At 44.2% G+C, this 5,804-nt stretch overlaps 1 pseudogene; it reads right to left on the bottom strand.

The window, feature by feature from the left end:
- Positions 1 to 686: 686 nt before the first annotated feature.
- On the bottom strand, positions 687 to 4,680 carry LOC103744192 (annotated as a pseudogene).
- Positions 4,681 to 5,804: the final 1,124 nt, after the last annotated feature.

Here is a 5,804-nt window from a genome sequence, read left to right as displayed (position 1 = left end):
GTGTGGTATTGGGAGAGGAATGCTGTTTCTTTGTAAATGAATCAAATGTTGTTGAAACCGATGTTAACACTCTCAAAACTTTGTAATCTATTTGGCTTAGCAATGTCTTGTTTTGCATGGCTCCTATTCCTTATTGCCCTCTGATAATACTGTGTATTGTGCTTGCTCACTGTTTTAAGATTTCTTTGCTGAACAGTTACTGCCATTTGCTAAAAATCACTACAGGAAACAGGTCGTGGTCAGTTATCAAACCTTGAATTTTCCCAATTTTTCAGGTAGTCAGCAGTCTGGCAGCATGGCAGAAACCCTCTTCCATATGCAAATAGAATGTCTCACAAAGTATCTATCAGCCAAAGCTTTTACCACTACCCCCATGGTATAAATATCCCAGTCTTTCTCTCAGTATCAGAGAGCTGGGTCACAGAGAGCTGGATCACTTGAAGCTACACTTAATAAAGCTGTGACACAGGCTAAGCCAAGTCTTGAGTCTTGTGTCTTACTACCGGCAACCCAGCCTCTCCAGGGGGCACATTCCTCCATCACCGACTTGCGGACACCCTAGCTTTCGCCGTCCTCGTACTCTTCCCGTGTGGTTCAGTGGCCAGTGGACCTCGCATCCTGAGGAAAGTACACGGGTGAAATAAGGATGGGACCAGCTGAGTAGACCTCAGCAGCAGAGGGACTTTTCAGCACCAAAAAGCGGCAGACAGAGACCCGCCTGCCGCTGCGGCCAGCCGCATCCAGGAGACGCGAACCACAGTGCCACAGGGCACGGCCCGCCGGAGAAGCCTGAGGGACATGGCCAGGCCCTCCGTGCCACTTCCAGGGTGCCCCGAGAACCCAGCGCGCACTATACCCAAAGCAATAAAAGTTAAACTTAAGCTGGGCGTGGTGGCGCACTCCTGTAGTCCCAGCACTTCGGAGGCAGAGGCAGGCGAAATTCTGTGAGGTCAAGGCCAGCCTGGTCTACATAGTGAGTTCCAGGATAGCTGGGGCTACAGGGAGACCCTGCTTCAAAAAAAAAAAAAAAGTTAAACTTAAGCTGGGCGTGGTGGCGCACTCCTGTAGTCCCAGCACTTCGGAGGCAGAGGCAGGCGAAATTCTGTGAGGTCAAGGCCAGCCTGGTCTACATAGTGAGTTCCAGGATAGCTGGGGCTACAGGGAGACCCTGCTTCAAAAAAAAAAAAAAAGATAAACTTAATAAAATGCCAAAACATTTCCTCATTTTTAAAATAACTATTAAACCAGATATGGTGATGCACACCTTTAATCCCAGCACTCAGGAGGCAGAGGCAGGTGGAGCTCTGTGAGTCAAGGTCAGTTTGATTTACATAGGGAGTTCCAGGTCAGCCAGAGACAGGTAGATTTCTGTGAGTTTGAGGCCAGTCAGGGCTATACAGTGAGACCCTGTCTAAAGAAAACAAAACAAAACAAAACTCCCCAAACAAAAACCCTATTCACGTTCCTGTGTTTTCCCAAGCAAAACATATTTAGAGAAAAAAGTAACATTACTTGGCTTTTTTTGGCTGGGGGGGGTGGGGGATCTGGGCAAGGTGGCTTATTAGAGAGAGCCAGGATCACCTAGGATGTAGGGCTTAGCATTGGGGTCCTTCTTGCCAAAGGTGGGCACAACACTGATACAGTGACTGTTGTACTGCATCCTAGCTCTGCCTGTCTTCTTTTTCTTCTTCTGTTTGGCCACTTTGAGCGTTTGGCCTCTTGCTTTTCCAGCACAGGCTAGGGAACCATGGACTTTACCTCCCAGCATGCAGCCAGCTACTTCCAGAGTGGTCAGGGCCTCACTGACCTAGGGTGGCCTCATCCTCTAGCAATGAGCCTGCCAAAAGTATACTTGAGCTTCCTGGGTGATGCCCTCCAGTGAAGCCACCAGAGCCTTGATCTGAGCAAGACCATCTTCTGGTCGATCATCCTCATAATGTAGCTCCTGGGCACAGACAAATAGCTGTGTGTTGGTGACTGACCCACACAGCCATTGCCAGTAGTGCGAAGATGCAGTGGAGAGAGAGAGAGAGGAAGAAGCCGGGGTACTCACGTCCTCACCACCTGTTGCATGTTGCTTTTTTTTTCTTCCTGTTTTTGCAAAGGTCTTCAATGTCCGGCATAATAGAAGCCCAATTCTCCTATCTGCTGTTGTATTTAATCTGTTGGAATGAGTTGTTTAATCTGATGTAAATACAAAATTGAAGGAGAAGAAGTATTTTAATAGTCCTTTAATATAATTATGACTATTCTCTGACATGTTACCACAAAACTCAAGGAGATGCAGTATTTTATTTTCTTTCTTCCCTTCTTTTTTCCTTCTTTATTTCTTTCTTTTCCTTTCCTTTCTTTTTGAGATGGGATCTTGCTATACTGCCTAGACTGGCCTTGAGTTCATCATCCTCCATCTCAGTATCCCAAATACCTGGGATTGCAGACATACACCACTGGCCTGGCGAGTGGTAGCTTCTTTTTTCTTTTTAAAAATATTTTATTATTTTTATTTTATGTGTACAAGTGTATTGCCTACATGTATGTGAGTGCACCTGTGTCGTGCAATGCAGCAGAGGTCAGAAGAGGGCTTCAGATTCCCCTGGAAGTGGATTTAAGGATGGTTTGAACCACTGTGTGGGTGCTGGGAATCAAACCCGGGTCCTCTGCAAGAGCAGTCAGTACTCTTAACCACTGAGCCATCTCTCCAGCCCAGAATGGTAGCTTCTTAAAGATTCTTTATACTGTGGAATCTGAAACTTTACCAGTGAATTTCCATAGTCTGTTATGCTAAAATCCTTTGGTCTATTTTGCAGGTTGTAAAGATTTTACTATGTATAACTTTTGGATTATTACATATTTACCATTTGAAAAAAACTGTTAACCTTAATATACATATGTGTTGGCACATTTTCATTATACAACATCAAAAATCACATTTATTGGGGACTGGAGAGATGGCATAGTGGTTAAGAGCACTGGCTGCACTTGCAGAGAACCCAGATTTGGTTTCCAGCACCCACATGGCAGCTAATAACTCTCTTTAATGCTAGTTCCAGAGGATCTGACACCCTTTTCTGATTTCCAAAGCTACTGCATGCACTTAACATACAAGCAAGCAAAATACACACTGTGGTGGTTTGAATGAAAATGTACCCCATAGGCTCCAAGTATTTGGACATTTTGTCCCCAGATGATGGCACTGTTTTGGGAGGTTTTAGAAGGTTATGGCTATCCTGGAGGAAGCACGTCACTGGGGGTGGGCTTAGAGAGTTCTTAAGCCTTGCCAGATCTCCAGTTTCTTCCTTGCTTCCTGTGCCTGTGTAATGATGTGAGAGCTTAGCTTCTGCTGCTCCTGTTCCAGCCACCTCCAGCCACCATGCCTCCCTGCTATGACGTACTGTAATTCCCCTAGAACCATAAGCTCAAATAAACTCTTCCTTCTATAAGTTGCTTGGATCGGTGTTTCTACCACAGCAACAGAAAAGTGACTAATACACACACATAAACTAAAAATAAAAAGATTTTTTAGAATCACATTTATTAATGACATAACTTATGAAAAAGTACTGAAAAGCTATAAAGCTCACCATGATAAATACAAGTTCTCCAAAACTATTTCTTGGCATAGGGGTGGGGGGATATGTGTATGTAGTACTAGTGACTGAGCTCAGAACTTCACATGTGTTAGACAGGTATTTTATACTGAGCTATATCCCCAGTCCCCCAAAATTCTAATTTCAGAGGAATGTTCAAATTTTATCATTGGGAACAAATGCCAGTGGTTATCTTTGAAGTGCCAGGATCACTTGATTTCATTTTTGAGAAAAAGCAAAACCTGAAGAGCCAGAGCTTCTCTGCATGTCATCTACACAAGTAGAAACGAAAGGTACTTTGTGACCAACAGCTCCCACCTCAGCTCCAAGCTCATTCCAAAGCCCTAGAGATGACTGGGGATGCACAGAGTGCTTTCTGTACTTCCTACCACATCACACCAAATACTCAGAAGAATGTTCTCAAGGGATGTAATTTAATCAAATTATGGTTTAGTGCTTCCTCAAGGATATTTTTCTGTGCAACTGGCTTCCTCTCCTGTGACTTTTCTAAGTCATATTACAGTTATAACGAAATAAAGAAACAGTCTGACTCTTAGCATTCATTATAAGGACTCGTGGACCCAAATTCTGAGATCCTGTTCCTTTAGAACTGTACTCTTGAGCCAGGCTTCACTTACTCTTTTATTGAAACAGCATCTCCAGCATGAAATTCAGAAACAGAAGCTAGGATCAACCCTTATCAGAGAATTTTGCCTTTGATTCCTAGGCTTAGAACAATCACACACACAATTACAAATGGACTTCTGAACTTTTCTTTTTGCAATAATAAAAACATGCTACTTTCAGTGCTCTGATATGCTAACTGCACACACCCACGTTCATTCACTATCTTGAGTGGAGAGCAAAGTGGGATTCTGAGGGATTAAGGTTAGGTGCATAGGTCACAAGGGGAACCAATGGCTCAGTGAGCTTGTTTACATTATAAACAGTAACTTTTGGATTGCAATGTTAGGTACCAGTCTTAATTCCAGGTTATGTCCATACTGTAAAAGTCATTCCTACGCTCTCCGTTTTCACTGGGAGTAGCAGTGAAGAAGGTGATGGCTAGAATCTCAGGTTGCTCCTTGATCATGCTAGAGTACCAGCAGTTTTACCCATCTAGAACAATCACTGCAAATGGCACCAATTGAGAAAATGAAAAACGTTTAATAATTTTGACTTCTTAGGGCTTTTTAAAAAAGATTTATTATTTTTAATTTGTGTGTGTGTGTGTGTGTTTGTGCACATGAGTGCAGGTGCCCAAAGAGGCTGAAAGAGGGTGTCAGATCTTCTGGAGTTGGAATTACAGGCTTGTGTCCTCTGCAAGAGCAGTACATGCTCTTAACCACAGAGTCATCTCTCCAGTCTCTGATAAAGGCCCTCTTACTGGCAGACCCAGAATAGTTCAGGTATCACATGACATGAGTCCAGGAACACGAGAGACCTAGGCAAACTGGCTTTTATAGCAGATCCACCATTAGGGGTGGGAGATACAAGACAAGCGCAGGGCCTTGTGCATGTCAAGTGCATACTTTCCCTGATGGCTCTTGAGAAGATCCCTTAAAGGTCCCAACTCTGAATGTCTCTTAGTGGAAGTACACTTCACTATGAATTCTGAGGGTCTAAACCATATCTTAATCATAAGATCAGAGACCTTCACTTATACTAGGGAAGTAATGTTGTAAACTGATTCTTCTTCCCCCCCTCAGATATGGACCTTTTAACTGGAAGCCAAAGACCTATGCTTCTGTCAGTAGGATGTATACAAGTCAGACTCCCATGGAAGAGGATAGGAGATAGCTCTGTACAGAGTAACTAAGGGAGGGGTAGATGGAGGGATCAGCCTCTGTCCTCAGTCAACCTACACACCAGGAAGTGAGGTGCATGCCTTCTTTGTTGCTGGATCTGCAGCTCTTACTCAGTGTCCAGTCCACTGAAGGACTCAGTAGTTTTGCGATGAAGAATGCATGGAGCCCTGATATGACCAGGAAGCCCTACAGAGCTGAGAAGTCCTCACCCACTCAATCCTGAACGTGAGCACTGAGCCTGCCAATTCAGGAGACTATGGGGAGGAAAACTCTGAGCCTCTGACCTGCTGCTGAGGCATAGCTGGGTGGACCAGGTCGCCATCCTCTGCTCCAACGTAGCACAAGCCACCCAAATAAAGGGCTCAGCATCTAGAGATGTGTGAGGTGAGAGATCTCTGGATTTAAGAAT

This window comes from Nannospalax galili, unplaced genomic scaffold, assembly GCF_000622305.1.
Source record: "Nannospalax galili isolate Female #2095 unplaced genomic scaffold, S.galili_v1.0 scaffold182, whole genome shotgun sequence".
Classification (NCBI taxonomy): Eukaryota; Metazoa; Chordata; class Mammalia; order Rodentia; family Spalacidae; genus Nannospalax; species Nannospalax galili.
The sequence above is the reverse complement of the archived record's forward strand: the minus strand, read 5'-3'. Positions and strand labels throughout refer to the sequence as shown.